General features: G+C 38.2%; 1 protein-coding gene and 1 non-coding gene across 15 annotated transcripts in view; one reads left to right on the forward strand and one right to left on the reverse strand.

Moving 5' to 3' along the window:
• CTNNA2 (catenin alpha 2) overlaps window positions 1-18,043 on the forward strand; it is a 1,201,677-nt gene that overhangs the window by 186,357 nt on the left and 997,277 nt on the right. The gene's annotated exons all lie outside the window — the stretch shown is intronic.
• Window positions 10,521-10,622, reverse strand: LOC116484352 (U6 spliceosomal RNA). The gene has a single exon (XR_004252527.1). It is a non-coding gene; the product is annotated as a U6 spliceosomal RNA (small nuclear RNA).

Genomic DNA, 18,043 nt, shown 5'->3' on the forward strand with positions numbered 1-18,043 from the left:
AGTGGTCCCAGAACAGAGGCTTCAGGCAAGGCTTTTCAGGATAAAGGATGTGTGATTTTGATGTTAAACCCTAATTACAGGTTAGCCAGGAAATAGGACCACTGGGTGGGGAAGTGAGAGGGGTATGTTTTTGAGAAAAATAACCAAATTTGTACCATTAGCCTGAAATTTCACCATTCCGTTCACCAAACTGTAATAGTAAAGCCTTTCCAAACTTCTTGAACTTGCTCTGTGCAAATTTTACCAATTCTGTGCATATGTAGTTATTTTTCTCAAAAACACACTAGGAATGGCAAGATGGTTAGAGTATGTGTGTGTGCACATATGTGTATGTGCGTGTGTGTGTGTGTGTGTGTGTCGAGTCCAGAAGACATGGGAAAGGTGTGGGAAATGAATATGAATCTGGAAAGCTAAACAGGGCTGGCTGAACAGCCTTGTGTGATAGGAGGAATTGCTGAAGGATTTTAGGTAGGGAGACAATATGTGTTATATTTTAGAATGGTTGCTGTGGAGCTGGTGTGGTGGGTTATCTCGGAGGGGTCTGAGATGAGGGCAGGGAGACTGGAATATAGAAACTAATAAGATAAACAATTTTCCCATAATGCTTATGGAAATATTATATCAATAACATTTAAAATATTTAATAATGTTTGCTGAGGTCCTGAGCATCGATTGTGACTCTGATAAAGCAGTATAATTAGATTCAGGTCTCTAAGATTGCCTGTCCCTAGGTCTCACTTCCTAAATGACTGCTTCTCTTCAAGACAGCTTCTGAAGCCAAAAGCTTTATGGGCGACAGCTCAGGGAATGCATTTTAGCGTTATCATCTTGTGAGATCACCACCCAAACATGAAGGCAAGTGCTACAGACTTGCCTCTAAAGATGTAGATGGTTTTGCCATCAAATAAAGAATGTGTTGTGTCAAAGAACCAGGTTTCTTCCAACTCTAAAAGCCTATGCTTCTTCAGTTATTTCTATTTTGCTATAAACCATAAAACAAGTTAGAGTATGAATCCAAGGAGTGAAGAAGCTCCCAGAGCTGTTTGAAATGTGCCATGGAGGGGTTGGCATCCATGTTCTCAGAGCTACTTTAAGGGAAGTTTGTGGGATGATTGTCATCCTGTAAATACCCAGCAGAGTGCTGCCTGCTGCCTCCCCCTCATAGCAGATTTCCTGTCCTGCGTGACAGATCCGGTAGAACACATAAAGTGCAACTTCACTATTTCAGGCCCCATTATGCCATAACTGAAAATACAACACAAATTCAATTCTGTCTTCATAAACATATGGTCTATCTCCCGTGTAATATCATGGTACATCTCTATTAAATCTTGCTTTCTGTTGTTGATATTAAAATGGAATTCTACGATAGTGTACTTTTACAGTTGATCTTTTGTGCTTCAAATGATTTAGAAATTTTTTGCATAAGTAAATCCTGGTTCCAAAATATTCAATTGATGATTTATTCTTGGAGCCTATTTTTAATTTATTTAGTGTATGACTACACATTATGAAAGGGTTAACATTATTTGTTCAAGGTTTTTGATATTTGATGCCTTAAAAGTATACTTTTCAAAACAGACATTTTATTTAATGAAGGGAAATATACTGTTCTTTGAATAGCCTTGACACTGTGCCAGCCCATAAGTGTTGTAATGTGGAATGATGAATTCTTTGCATATATATATTCTTTGAATATATATTTTTATAGTGTACACATAGGTATAGATAGTCCATTTATTTTAAAAAGCATATTCATGATTTTAAGTCATTCTTGAGAAAGTGTTGTGGAAATTAGTTGGTATTTTGACCTAGGTTTTTCCTATTCCAGAAACATGTTTTTTAAACACTCACATTAAAAAATTGGTGAGGTTGGCTGGGCATGGTGGCTCATGCCTGTAATCCCAGCACTTTAGGAGACCAAGGCAGGCAGATCACTTGAGGTCAGTAGTTTCAGACCATCCTGGCCAATATGATGAAACTCCATCTCTACTAAAAATACGAAAAATTAGCCAGGTGTGGTGGCGGGCACCTGTAATCCCAGCTGCTCAGGAGGCTGAGGCAAGAGAATTGCCTGAACCTGGGAGGTGGAGATTGCAGTGAACCGAGATAGAGCCACTGCACTCCAGCCTGGGCAACAGAATGAGACTCTATCTCAAAAAAAAAAAAAAAAAAATTGGTGAATTTGCTTCAATATCTGGTTGTCAATTGTAGAACAACGAAATTTTTTCTTTATAAAAATCTTATAGGATAGGTAAGTATCTGTGCTTTTAAAGAATTAATAACATTTAAATGTGCGGTCCTAGCTGAATTATTTTTTGCTCCATAGAAGCAGTTCAGATGATTCCTGCTGATTTCTGATTTCAACCATAAATATCACTTAATTTGTTGTTAAAGTATTTTTCCTTAATGGAATTTTTCTCCTATGGCTTTAAGACAGCCTCTGACTTGCAATTTCTTTATTAATTTTATTTTCTTAAGGTCACATTATTCCTGGCCTTTTAGACTTTTTTCACGATCTGTGACTCTTGTCTCATGGGCAGAAGCTTTGTCCTGTTTCCTTTTTCTTCACCACTCTTTGCAGCTCTGACCCTTTAGTTAATTTTTCAGAAACCCTAGCAACTCTGCCTTTGGAATGGCACTGTGCACTGTGGAGGACAAAATATTAATTGATGTAAGCCAATTAATCATTTAGCTCTACTGCTGAAAATTCCACATTTGTTTCCTGTTGTACCAAGAATAAAGTCTATGTCTTTCCTAGGACTTTTGAGACCTCCTGTCTCCTTCCCCGCTCTCCACTTCCATCCCTTCCCCTTATTGCTTCCACTATGCCAGCCATATTAGCCCTCATGTGGTTTCCCAAATATTGTGAGAATCATTTTTCTCAAAGTTTTTATCAGCAAGATAAATTGCTGGGAGTTGAATTTCTAAGTTAAAAGATATGAAAATAAATGTTTTAATGGTTAATATCAAATTGCCTTTGAAGGTACTGACCTATCTTCAAAGCACCTGTTTATAAAGAATATAAAGAAGAATAAAGAGTACCTGTTTCCCAAACCTGTAATGATGCTCTTTCAGGCTTTTTGATGTTGGCCACATATTGGCCATCTTTTTTTTGACATAAGTAGGACCTAGCTTTGAGTGGATTAATTATTTTAACAATTCTGAGCAGTTAAACCTTTGCCATCATGGTCCCAAGCACTGCTCTCTAGAGGTGGTGCTGGTTCTGGTGATTAGTAGGCCTAGGATGTGGTTATGGGAATGTGTGGCTGAGATGGAGCAAAGGAAAGGTCAGACAGGTTGGGGGGTCAGATGTTCAGACACAAGGATGCTGAGATCATCAAGAATAACACCAGAAGTAGGTGGGGTAAGGAAGAGTGGGAGCCAGGTGCTACAGGCATTTATGATCTCAGTGTCTTGATAGATGGGAGAGGGAGGAAAGGATGCTGAAGGGACGCTCGGTGAGCAGCTATCTGTATGGGTGTATTAATGACGTTTTTTTAAATTTTCTGAATTTTATGATGTCTTGGCATCTTTGTGCCTTGCTGAACCTGGAGAGACTGTCCCTGCAGAGCTAGCAGATTTCCAAATGTATCAAACAACTTGCCTGGGAGCACACTTTTCACTTGCAAACCAACAAATCCAAAGCCCATATCCTAGTCAAAGCAGCCAGCTCCTTTCTTTAACTCTCTTATACCCTAAACCAATATTTCCCCTGCCCTGTATCATCCTAGGGCTAGGTATCAGACAACCAAGGATCACCTCTACAGCTCAGAGCATGCTGAAAGTATTCAGATTGTCCAATCTTAACCTTGCTCACACTTAACCTACCCTGCTTTGTTCATTCCTTCCTGCCATACCACAGTATAGACCCTGGGACCTGCTCTCCCCTTGCCACCTCCTTCACTCACCCAGGTGCTTCCCCACGTGGCACTGTAAGGCATGGCATAGCATGCCCCCTCCTGTTGGGGACTGTGAGTAACAGATTTCCTAACTGTGAGTAACAGAACTTCTTTTAATGGCATTGACGTCTTTGTGTTGTTACTTAGTCACCTCTGTGAATTAAATTCCAAGAACATTTAAAACAGTGGGAGACCATCAGAGAATTGGGCAGGAAAATTAAATATTAATAGTCTATGATGCAGCTATATTTTTACACAGAAACACACATTGACATTGAAATCTGATTTACGTAAAAGAAACCAAAAAAATGGGTTATTTAAAACAGTATGTACACTGGTCCCAATTATAAAGAAAAACTTTCAGTATACATAATGTAAGACACAGAAACAAGTAGTCCAGCCTAAAATACCCAAAGTGCTAAAAGAAGAATTTGGGATAACTTTATTTATTTGTATTTAAAAATTATCTTCCAAGTATTGTGAATTATTTTGTGTAATTCCAAGTCTTGCTGTAACGTGGTGTCATTTATGTATCTTTTGCTCCTTTGGGCATTAGAACCTTGATTGTGATGGTGACGTAGGAGCCATCAATTCCAGACACACACATTAAACGATGCTATATGGGTGGGCCTACAAATTATTTCTACAACCAACATAGACTTTTTTTGGAAATGACTGAGTTTGTGCTTTAAACTGAGAATAATGTACATTTTATTGTATGCATACATAGATAAAGTATGAAAAATCTATAGTAAATTTAGATAACAATTTCCACTTCTTCACTGAAAGCTGGTTGAAACCCTTCGTTGTGAAGTCTATCTTACTGAGTTCTTTTCTCATTGATCACAGGAACCTGTTTTATGTGCCCCCTGGCAGATTTTTTTTTCTGTTGCATTTATTTTATCAGGTCCTAGAGTTTCTCAAGTATATTTGCTCAGCATTTTCTCTAAGCACAGTCATTTTGGAGGCTTTCCTTTCCTCTGTGTGCTGTGCTCATAATGTTGAACGCCTTATGTGGTAACTCCTGATTTTGCTTTTATCTGTCTGTTGAATCAAATAGTTGTCTACTTGGGTGTGTAGTCCTGTATGTAATCTCTCTGCCAGAGATTTGCTCTCTAGAATCAGTCCTCTCTGTATACCCAACTGAGGAATATTTTACACATTTTACACTCATTTCATATGTGAGGATCATTCATACCTGGGGCCCACGCTGAAAGAACTTTGACACTGCCCAGTGTCAACAAACCACTGCGTGTCTCCCAGATAGCAGTACCTTAGTATTTATTGTTTGCTGAATAGCCAGGGTGTTGTTACATACTCATTGTCATATGTATATGTAACATACAGGTTTTAGACGGAGAAGTTGGGGGCATGTCTTTCTTGAATGTTTAGGAGAATTTTAGGTGGTTTTGTTCTATACATGTACAAGAAATGCTAACTCTCAGTGTACAAAAAAGGATTGAATAAACTGGAATAATATTTGCAACACGAAGTTTAGAGCACCCAATGCCTTCCTCTTATCACCATGTGTACTTTCCAAAGAAGAAAAAAAGTACATAGTGAAAATCTGAAAAGCTGAAGTGCCATTTGATTATTTTCTAAAGGACCAAACCACTTGCTCCTTCACCCCGTTGTCTTACTGAAGCATGCCTCACTCTGGCTTTCATGGTTATTAGTATTGCAAGCTCTGTCTAAAAATAACAGTTCTAGTTGAATTATGACTTTTTGGACTTATGGTTTATTCCATTGAGGATAGATTTGTTTTATATTCCTTAAATTGTTCTATGAAGGCAATTTACATATTTTAAAATCCCTGTAATTTTCATATATTTTAGCAGACTATATATTTAAGGGTATATATTTCTTGATTGTGAAACAGTCACAGTGGTTTTAGATGCATATCTTTTGTCTTTCTTTCAAATCCAAATTCCATAGTGAGGCTAATTTAGTTCATTCCAATAAAATATTTTAAGGTCTTTTTATTAAAGCAGAAATTAAAATAATTATCATTATTTATAAATACTGCTTAACATAAAAAGAACTCCAAAGAAATTATAACCACTGTATAAAATTGGAAGTAAAAAGCACTTAAAATTCATGAGTATAAAATAAAATATTCCTCGATAAAAATTGTGTGCATAAACAACTTGTATTTTAGAACAGAACTTGGAATATTCAGTTTGTCTAAATAAACCCCTAACCAGAAAATTTTAATGAAAAAAAATCCTCTAAAGTAACAATAAATATATTTCTTCTGTTTATCAACAAATAGCTAATGAGGATCAATAATGTTTTTTATAGTGCAATGTTTCTAGATTGCCATTTACCTATGCTAATAAATCTACCAGACCTACAGTTGCCATGGTAGTAGGTATAATGTAAAGAACAATCCATGTGGTCCAAGGTCCAAGTTATGTTATGGGTTATTATACTGATTATGAGTAGTATTTCTCAGTAGGATCACTATTGGTATTTTGAGTGAGAATATCCGTTGTTATGTGGGACTTTAACATTGCACTCCATTAAACAATGCTGGCCTTTTAATTACTTCACAATGATTGGGACATCAAAAATGGCCCCTGGAAAATATTGTGTGAGTAATACAGCCCCCACCTGAAATCCACTGATACATAATAGGAAGCAGCAAAATGTTTCTGTAGAGGTGGATAATAAATATTTCATATGTGTGGGCCATACAGTCTCTGTCTCAATTACTCAACTCAGCTATTGTGGTGAAAAAGCAACTAGAGTATAGATGATATGAAAAAGAGTAGCTGTGTTCCAATACAGACTATATTTACAAAAGCGAGTGCTGGGCAGATTTTCACTGGGGGCTGTAGTTTGCCAGCCCCTTCAAAAGTACTACAAGTCCATCAATCTGAACACAAAGAATGCTATTTGAAAAACAATCAGTAGTATTAGGAGGGTTTGGGGCTGCAAATAATATGAAATCATATTTGCTGTTTCTAAAGATAGGGTTGTTTCAGTCTTGGTTAATTTAATGTATGATTGTCATAAGAGACATAAGTGCTTTCCATCCTTCTACTCTGTTATTCTCAGTTGTTGTCATTATCTCCCCTCATAGTCACAGATAGATGCAACAGTGTCATGCCTAGTTACAACAGTGCACAGGGGAGAAGGACATGTCCATATAGTCCAGGAAAACCTTTCCCAGAAGTCCCCAGCTGAGTTGCTATCACATCTTGTTTGGCTGCATCTCCAAACTTCAGTTAAAAAATGGAAAAAGGAAAATATCCCACATATTTTACATAGGATAATTATGATTCTCCTCCTTAGCCTGGAGAGACAGATTCAGCCTTAACCCATACCTGTAGATGACCAATATTTGAATGAGCTGTGATTACAAGGGTAAGAAAGAGCAGGGGGCTTTGAGAGGTGAGTGAAGAAAGATGTCTGTGAGATGCATTGTTTTCCATGTTAACTAAATTACACTCAAATATAATTCTGTCTTAGACAGTATGTGAGTCCATTTGTTCCCTCTGTTTCCCAACTAGTCAAAGGAAGCATTTCATTCCACCTATCTTTGGTCAGAGGAGAGGGAGGAGTGTAGACCAACATTCTACCCACTGATGACAGGTCTTCTGTCTCTATTATTGAAGAACCATTGCAGAGCCTATGCTCACCTTCTGCGAGGTCAGTAAAACCAGTATATGAAAGAGTGTTTGAACTTGCTTAACAAACATCACTTAGCAGTCCTTAAGGAACCTCTCAAATAAGCCCCAGCTAATCATACATAGTATAGAATTTGATTTGTAAGAGTTGAAAATAATTTGCTGAAAAGCATTTTCACTGAAATGATATAATCATTTTAGTGCTAAAGGGAATACAGAAGACCAATGGATTCTTTTAAGCTCATAAAGTTGCTGCCCTACAATTTCAGATGAAGCAGGTGATTTGTCAAGAGAATAATTTTGGTGGCTGAGAGGTACAGATATAACTAGAAGCTGGTTTTCCCACTTTGTTGTGCTGTTTTCCCTGAATTACATCATGGTATTCCTGCAGCAAAATGGCTGCAAGAGACCTCATGCTTATCAATAGGGATGGCTCTGACTCAAGTTCTGATTTTTTTCCTGGAGCTATTCCTGAATGTTGAGCTCTTTAAGCTGTCAGTACTGGGGTTGAACAAATACCTTTAGATGCAGCTCTATTTATTGTAGTGACTTTTGGAGAATGATACTATACTATTTTGTGGACAGGTTTGTTCATGAGACCTTGTTTTGCATCTTCCTCATATAATTCGTTCAGTTTGGAAGGGGCTACTCCTTTAATGCCAATCATTTACTTATGTGTTTATGCAAACATATCAAATTCACTGTTCCATCCTCAAGAATCTAAGTATTCTAGTGTGAAAGAGAATGAGCCGAACAATTAAAACAGAGTGAGATTTATGGCACAATCGAGGGAAGCATTGTGTCCTCTTAAGATCGAGGGTGACACTGAACGGGTCAAGAAGTGATGCCTGAGTTGAGTCTCAAAACATAACCAAAGTAAGTCAAGTAAGGAAAACAGGGATGAAGCTGGCCTGTGGAAGGAATGACACAAGAAAAGCCTTGGAAGGAATGACACAAGAAAAGGCTTAGCGGAATGGGAGAATATGGGATGTCTGGAGAACAGCTAGCAGTTCACTAGGTCTAGAGTTCACAAAGACTTAAGATGCACAATTAGCAAATACTGCATAATGGGACTGTACTGGGGGAGATTTAATATATTTAGAACTTTATTCTTAGGCAATGGGAGTCATCAGAGGCTATTCGATTGGACAGTGACATGATGTCATTCATATTTGTGAAAACCATTATGGCTGTGGGATAAAGAAGGGATTAGAGGGGCTAAGATTGAAGGCAACATGACCAGCCAAGAGGCTCTTTCAATAATCCAGTAAAAAAATGCCAAGAGCCTTGATTAGGGCAGCGGTGGTGGAGAGAGAAAGAAGAGATGATTGTCAATCAGGTGCTGATAGAATTTGTTAGACTTGAACTTTTTATTGTAGGAGGTGAGAAAGGAAAGGAATTTGAGACCATCCTGGCTAACACAGTGAAACCCCGTCTCTACTAAAAAATACAAAAAATTAGCCGGGCGCAGTGGTGGCGCCTGTGGTCCCAGCTAGTCGGGAGGCTGAGGCAGGAGAATGGCATGAACCCATAAGGCGGAGCTTGCAGTGAGCCGAGATCACGCCACTGCACTCCAGCCTGGGTGGCAGAACGAGACTCTGTCACGGAAAAAAGAAAAAAAAAATGACTACTGCATTTCTGCTGACAGGGCTTGACATGATAGTTCTTCTTTTTTTTTCGAGATGGAGTTTCACTCTTGTCGCCCAGACTGGAGTGTAGTGGCGTGATCTCGGCTCATTGCAACCTCTGCCTCCCAGGCTCAAGCAATTTTCCTGCCTCACCCTCCCAAGTAGCTGGGATTACAGGCGCCTGCCACCATGCCCGGGTAATTTTTGTATTTTTAGTAGAGACGGGATTTTAACATGTTGGCCAAGCTGATCTCAAACTACTGACCTCAGGTGATCAGCCTGCCTCGGCCTCCCCAAGTGCTGGGATTACAGGCATGAGCCACTGTGCCCAGCCGATACATAATAGTTCTATTCATTGACATATGACCATAGGAGTTGGACCAATGTTGTGGAAAGATGAGTTCACTTTTAAGCCTGTTCATTTTGAAGTGCTTGGAAACCTAGTAACTCGTTGTATATAGGAGGCTGGAACCCAGGAAGCAGCGCTGAGCTAAAGAAATAGATGTGGGGGGCCGGGTGCGGTGGCTCACGCCTGTAATCCCAGCACTGTGGGAGGCTGAGGCAGGCGGATGACGAGGTCAGGAGATCTAGACCATCCTGGCTAACACGGTGAAACCCCATCTCTACTAAAAATACAAAAAAAAAAAAATTAGCCGGGTGTGGTGGGAGGCACCTGCAGTCCCAGCTACTCAGGAGGCTGAGGCAGGAGAATGGCGTGGACCCGGGAGGCGGAGCTTGCAGTGAGCCGAGATCGCGCCACTGCACTCCAGCCTGGGCGACAGAGCGAGACTCCATCTCAAAAAAGAAAGAAAAAGAAAAGAAATAGATGTGGGAGTTTTCAGCATAAAGTAAGACACTGACATGAATGAGACCACACCGGCACTAGAGCAGACAGAGATGAGACACAGTGATGGAGTCCAAAGCAGAAACATGAAGGGCATGGGTCTAGAAGAGGGTACAAAGACGACTAAGAATAAGATGTTGAGAGGGTACAAGAAGACCAGGAGAGTGTAGTATTCTATTCTTGAAACAAAAGAAACAACAACATTGTCAAATATTTCTATGTGATCAAATAAGATTTTAAAAGAGGACCCTGGGTATTTTGAGATGATTTACTTATTGATTTTTATTTAGATAAGGAATGTGTGATCATTATGTAACTAGAATATATATAAATGTATAAGGTGAAAAATATATATAATTTTGAATAATTTTGAATAAGAATCACCCTAAATCCCACTGCCCAGCATAACTACTGTTAAAATTTTGATGTATATCTATCCAGACTTTTTCTATATGCAAATATATTCTCTATATCCAGATATATGTCTATATATAACAAAATGAGTTCATACTATAAAAATATTGGATGCTGCATAAATTTGCTTGTCATTCTTCCCCGAGACCATGATAATCTTCTCCACATCTTTCTAATTTTAGTGTATAAGCTGGGAAATCACATGATGTCCATTGAATTAAGTAACTAGAAGATCATTTGTAATTTTGCAAGGCTAATTTCAGTGGAATGGCGAGGGCAGAAGCCAGATTGTTGTGGGATGGGGAATGAGTAGGTAGTGAGGAAGTGGAACAGGCATTATAGACTACCCTTTCAAGAAGCTAGGCTGTGAAGGAGAAGGGAAGTATAGAATGTCAAGTGAGGAGTAGGATGGTGAAGGATATATATATTTTTTATTTTGTATTTTACTTTTTTAATTGGACAATACTTTCCACTGCCTGGAAAGAGCCAGAAAAGGGGTGAAATTGAGGATACAGAAGAGAGAGTAAAATTGATGGAGTGAGGCCTCAGTCAGGAGGCAGGAAGGGATGGGATGCAGGAAAGAAGAACCAAGCCCCATCTTCTAATAAGGCAATTGGGAAGGAGTTAAGGGTAGAAACAGATGGTTTCATACATTTGTAGATGTGTCACCTGAGGTGATTCTGGTCACCTTAGAATGATTATGGCTGGTGCCCACATGTATTGAGCTATTTGATGGTGTTTTGGACTTTCAGGAAACAAAGACCTTCCGTATTGGATTAGATCCCTTATCTGTTCATTTTTATCTCCAGAGTGGTATCGAGAGATGCATGTTAGAAAGGTCTAGTCTTCTCTGACAAACAGAAAGGTCAAAAATGGTCCCTAAACACTCAGTTACCTTAAACAATACATTAAGGATTTATTATCCACATATTTCTTTGAAGTTTCTTGAAGCTGTGTATTTTCTTAGCCTGTTCAGCCCCACAAGACTTACCACCCGTGAAATAACATATTGAACACATTTCAGGAAGTTGAATTGTATCTTGGAAAAAAACAGATTTGGAACAAACTTTGGTTGAATTCCATTAACCTTGGAAAAGCAAGCTTTAGCTCTCTTATGGGTAAAATTGGGATACTATCACTATTGACCTGACAGCAGTGTGAATGTAGCATAAGGTAACATAGGTCAAGTGCCTGAACAATAACTGCTGAGACAGCGTGCTCAGCATGTGTTAGTGCCTTCCTCCATGACTGTCTGATACAGATGTTGTCACTCTCAGTGATTGACCAGGGACTCCCATTCACTCCAGCATACCAGGACTTGATGATAGCAACATGAAACTATTGATAATTATAATAAACTTTGGCCAATGACCTGTAGTGTTCAGTGAAATCGTTGTTGTTTTGAAATGTAAATATCATGAAATTAATGGAAAGGATTATACTATCTTGAGATGTACAAAATTAACAGGCCTCATGTGCATTTCCTAAAGCCATGGTAGATTCATTTTTTTTATATTTACAGAAGCATATTACCTGAGGTATTTTTTGGCTCATAAATACAAAATTAAATCCCACAGATGACCAGAAGGAAAGCCAGGTTATTGTTTCTCTTTTTTACATATGATTTTCTGTATCAAAAGCTTAATAAGATGATTTACGAAGGAGTATATATGCTGAACACAACTTGTGCTGAAATGTCAATCCTCACTGTGAAAGACTTCTAGGCAAATATAATTGCTGTAATGTGTTATGACCTTTCAAGACTCATAATTCAATTGAAAGGGGCAAGGCTAACACAATGCGGGAGAATTATTTCCCATTTACTGTAGCTGCCACTGGACGCAAAGCAGTACCTGTTTACTTTAGATCCAGTGAATCAGCCAGTCTATGACATAGGAAACTGCATGAGGCAGGTCTATTAGGCTTAAATAATTTCCCTATGAGTTTCTGCTACTTAATTCCTTTTTAACTCACCAGCACATGTGTGGATTTAACTTCGACTTTTAAAATAAAATATAATAATTCACTAGAGCTTGCTTTAAAAATACAAGTCCTTAGGTACTAATTATTTGTATAACCACTTAACTGTTGAAAATAGCTCTTAAATATCTGCATTTCTTTCTTTGTATCATGATTACTTTGTCTCCTTGACTCTCCATCCTAGAGTTACTTGGATGCCTTTTCATAGCCTTGGTTAATTTGTTTCTGCATTTTTTCTGGCAGCAATTCAAAAGATCATTGATTATTTTCCCATTACTCTGTTGCACAAACTACTTAATATGGCTCCATCAATACATTCAAAATTCGGAGCTGCCATTTGTTACCTGTCTACTGCCTGATCTAAATGCCAAGTTGAAATGAAATGGTTTAATGGTCCCAGAGATGCCCATCCCCAGCAGAGCTCACTCTGTGAGGGCTCCCCTCTTGGTGAATGGTTCCTGCTTTTACAATCTGATGAGTCAGAACAAAGCTCATCTCTCTAATCAATATTAAGCATGTCTAATTCACTTTAATGTTTCCCACATCACCTAACTGGAGCTTGCACACAGTGGGTAGTTAGTATATAGGCATTGAATGAATGATGGATGGATAACTGAATGAAGGAAGAGACAGAAAACTTTTATTTAATAATGCATTATGGGATTGTACTTTTTGGCTAGAATATCAAAGCCTTTCAAAGAAATAATTGAGAAGCATTAGATTCTTGCATTAAAAGTAAAATTTATTTATATAAATTATTTAAAAACACTAATTAAATTTGAGTTTCTAATGCATTCTGGACATAAGTCCTCATTAAAAGTTTTTTTTTTCTTTTAAAATTGGTTGTCTAACTTTTAAGTAAAGATATCTTATTATGAAAATTACTTTAAAAATTAACTCTTTTATGACTGTTATAATTTGAGGGTTTTCAACACCTTGTTGAATGGGATTCAAATTATATTGTGGTAACTATTGTAGGAAATTTGGGTTGGGTTCAAAAGGATTAGTTTTAGTATAACTCAAATGACTCTAGTAACAAAAGAAAAGCTACATTTAAAAAAGAGAATATAGAAGGCATTCTGAAGGAGAACACTTATTTTTCCAGGTCTGTAGCAGCTAAAGTGGTGCATTCAGTAAAAAATCTCCTTCCTGCATCAGAACATTTGTATTATATTTTAACTATAATGTGTGTGTGTGTGTGTGTGTGTGTGTGTGTGTGTGTGTGTGTGTGGAGAGAGAGAGAGAGAAACTTGAACTTGGCAAAGAATCAAGCCCATGAGTACTCATAGCATTTTGAGTAATGCCCAACACTGCTAATCATTGTGAAAGTAAAGAGCCTCTGTTCCTGAATGCATTAGAAGGCACAAAACTTAGGTAAATCAAATAGATAACAACACAGGCAACTTGTATTCAAATCATGTATTTGAATTAGAATTGACTTAAAGTCATTCTAAATACTAATGGAATTCAGAGAAAAGAAAAGTCACTAGGGCTTGTGTAAACAGGGAGACTTCATAAAGAGGTTGGGACCTGAGAGGGTCTTGAAGACAAAATGCAATTTGAGTCAGTGAGAAGGAAGACTTCCTAGGAGGCATTGTGGGCTAATCTGTAGAGCTTGAACTATACTTTGCACAAAGTTACTCATGTGGAAATCAGAACTGAATCAAATATCACTGGTCTCAAAGTTACTTTTTCCTGAACAAAAATGGGGTACAATTTGACACATGTTAAATAAGCTAGTATCCTGTTCTAATATGTACTATACATTTTTCTAAAATACATAAATAAAAGTAAACCTGAAATATAAATTATGTTCTCTAAATAATACCAAGATGTCATGTGTTTTCAGGGTCTGGGTAAGTACTGAATAAGAATATGTCTAAAAATATGTCTGAAAGATATTTTAAAAGCTATTATTCTCTAGGAAATAGACCCACAATTGAAAAGATAAAGAATTGATACTTGAAAAGTACAAATAAATATTTGGATATTTCATATGTTTACATTTAATCAACAACATTTATGAAGGGCCTAACTCTCTACTATATGCTGCAGATGAGAGAAAATAAATGAAAAGCTGAATTTATGTCTTAATGAGTTTATAACCTGGTGAGTTATGTCAAACTAATGGCAATTTCTTAATAAGCCAGTTAAGAAAAATTTTAAGATCTTCTGTTACTGACTGTAAATACAGTCTTGATTCAGGGGTTATGAAGATTCAGGTTGAGGATGTCAGTATTTGGATATTGGAGGATGAGAAGGAAGGTGTCCCAGATAGAAACTTTAGGAAGAGGCATGAACCATGTGTTGTAATGTTATACCCTGATCAGAGTAGAAAACTTTTGTTAAAGAAATAAGATCCAATAGAGCAGGGTCAGAAAGTGGAATATCTGACTGGTTACAAAGAGGAGTTGGGGCTTGTTGGAAAAGAGAATTAAGCAGTTGTTTTGGTTTTCTAGAAAAGCAATGTTTAAGATAATTAGTTTGGGCTAAATTTTACAGTGAGACTAAAGGAAGGCAGTTTGGTGGCTAGTTTGCTATAATGTAAATATGAAATGATGAGATTCTGGTGAAGATTTGAGATATATAGTTATTGCACATGAAATTCTAATTTATAGGCAGGAGAACAAAGAATAAATTAATTGCCAAAGAAGCTATGTTCCTATTAAATAATTTAAAGTTACTTTTGGACTATAAAGATAATTCCTCAAGATATGTTACCTGGAATACTAACAGTTCTGATTTTCAGTTGTGGGAATCTACTGTCCAAATCTGAATTGCGGTGTTGCTGAAGGATAATAAGCAAGTTGAACAATGTTAACCGTTGGTCAAGAAATTTCATTTAGACAATTTGGGTCCTTGATGGGACACTGGACACCTCACATGGCATATAGAGTAAGCACTACTTACCTGGATATCACATAGGTTCACACTCAAGTGGAAAACAACCCATAATTTAGGAGTAGACTGAGTCTGTGTATGTTTCCAAAATGAATTAAAATGATAAGACTATGAATGCAGTGAAAAGCAAGGAAATGAATTTGACAGATACTAAATTTTATTTTCAATTTCAAATTACTGGCTTTGTATTAGCATACTCCAGGAGTGGTGAATTTCTATAAAATTGGCACAGAGTATTAAATTTTATGAGTGTGCTATTGTAAGTATAAAAACCCATTTCAGTGAGATACAGACATGGTTATTTCTTTTTAATCAGCAAAGTCTAGGCCATATATTATTAGTCTCAACTTACCACCTTGAAAGACTTGAGGCTTTGGAGCTTTCTTTATATATAGTTTTGTGGTAACATTTTGTTTATTTGGGTAGAAGAAAAAGGAGATTCTGAGAAGGGTATAATAGTTTGATAAGTTTATTAAGGCATTCTTTAATATGCATTTATGCTTTGACATTGAGTATTATAGTAATATTTTCAAATTATTAGAATGATATTTTTGTTCAGCAGCATTTCTTTGAGTGTTTTGTTAAAAGGTATGGGTTTACCAAGAATAGAAGTCTTGCAAATATTGTAATATTTGAGGAAAGTGCTAAACTATACTTTAGCAATAGCAGAGACACCCGCACCCCACCCTGCCTTCACTGCAAATAGCAAAAACTACTTAGACATTGCATATCACTGCAATTTTGAATAAAAGGGGTGACAGATCCTGTAATTATAGCAGCAGCTTGCATCTTGGGTCACCTCTCAGTTCACTGAGCCAGGGCTTTGAATGGTTATTGTGTAAAGAATAGTGATGGATGATATACTATCTCGTTATAGTCAAAGTTAGGGGAAATGAGCTTAGATTGAGCAGAGTTAATGGCGGAAGATAAGAAGCAGGGCTTTCCCATAGTTTGGCCACCAGACCAGGCAATTTTCATACACATGGTAGCACCAAGAAGAGTGACAAATGCCATCTTCCTCCCACCTCCATTTGGACATGGTGTTGTCATGGCAGAGTGTATTCTGGTGGGAGCCAGGGTGCCTTTTACTCTCTAGGGATATGTATGTAATAAGACAAAAGATTTCTCTGGGTTTTTATTCCTCAACTTCTGCTCCTATCTGTGATACATACACACAGATACTCTCTTCAGCTCCAGAAAATAGCCCCTCTTACAATAGGGTATCCACATCCTAGAGGTACTTTAAAAAAAAAAATTAACAGGCTGGGCACGGTGGCTACGCCTGTAATCCCAGCACTTTGGGAGGCCAAGGCGGGCAGATCATGAGGTCAAGAGATCGAGACCATCCTGGCCAACACGGTGAAACCCTGCCTCTACTAAAAATACAAAAATTAGCCGGGCGCGGTGGTGCATGCCTGTAGTCCCAGCTACTCGGGAGGCTGAGGCAGGAGAATCGCTTGAACTGGGGAGGTGGAGGTTGCAGTGAGTCTAGATCGTGCCACTTCACTCCAGCCTGGCAACAGAGCAAGGCTCCATCTCAAAAAAAAATTAACAGAAAATTAGAACCACTGTCATAGTTCAGATAACATATTTGGAAGGCTTAGTTTTATAGTCCCCAAATAAAGAGGTGTTGTTCCTACTGGTCATGTGGTCTGAGCAGAGATATCCCATATCTTCCTGATAACTACTCCCCCACTGGCATGTGTGGTGATGGTTCCTGATTACATCAGTGATTCTTAAAGTATCATTTCTGGACTAGCAGCAGCAGCATCCTCTGCAAACTTGTCACAAATGAAAATTCTCCAACCCACCCCAGACCTAATGAATCAGAAACTCTTCGGGTGGGTCCCAGAATTTGTGTGTTAGCATGGCCTGTAGGTGATTGTCATGGACACACAAATCTGAAAACTATTTGTATTTGTTTCCTATTGCATGTGTTAGTGCCTTCCTCCATGACTGTCTGATACAGTCAGTAAAAAAGTTACCAAACTCAGTATGTGGTAACTTACCAGGGTATTACTACTTAGTTTTTGAAGGTCAGAAGTTTAGGCAAACATGGCTGGTGTCCTTCTTCGGATCTCTCAAGGCTGAAATCAAGGTGTTGATAGGGCTGTGTTCCTTACTGGAGGCTCTGGGGAAGAATCCACTTCTCACCTCATTTAGGTTGGTGACTGAATTCAGTTACAGGTGGTTGTGGAACTGAGACCTCCATTTCTTTGCTGACTTTCAGCCAGAACTCATTCAGCTCCCAGAGGCCACCTACATTCTTTTCCATGCTTTTTATGTGGCCCATCTAGCAACTAGGTTAAGTTTTTCTCAATTCAAATCCCTCTGCCTTTTCCCTTAGCCCTACCCGTCCTATATCCTCTTCTGCTGTATCTCTATCATGTTATCTTCCACCGATAGCCAGGAGAAATATCTGATTTTTTTTTGTTTGTTTGTTTTTGTTTTTTTTTTTGTTTTGAGATGGAGTCTCGCCCTGTCACCCAGGCTGGAATGCAATGGCATGATCTCGGCTCACTGCAACCTCTGCCTACTGGGTTCAAACAATTCTCCTGCCTCAGCCTCCCGAGTGGCTGAGATTACAGGTGGCCACCACCACACCTGGCTAATTTTTTTGTATCTTTAGTAGAGATGGGGTTTCTACATGTTGGCCAGCTGGTCTTGAACTCCTGACCTCGTGATCCTCCCGCCTCGGTCTCCCAAAGTGCTGGGATTACAGGCATGAGCCACCGTGCCCGG

Source organism: Hylobates moloch, unplaced genomic scaffold (genome assembly GCF_009828535.3).
Source record: "Hylobates moloch isolate HMO894 unplaced genomic scaffold, HMol_V3 SCAFFOLD_15, whole genome shotgun sequence".
NCBI lineage: Eukaryota > Metazoa > Chordata > Mammalia > Primates > Hylobatidae > Hylobates > Hylobates moloch.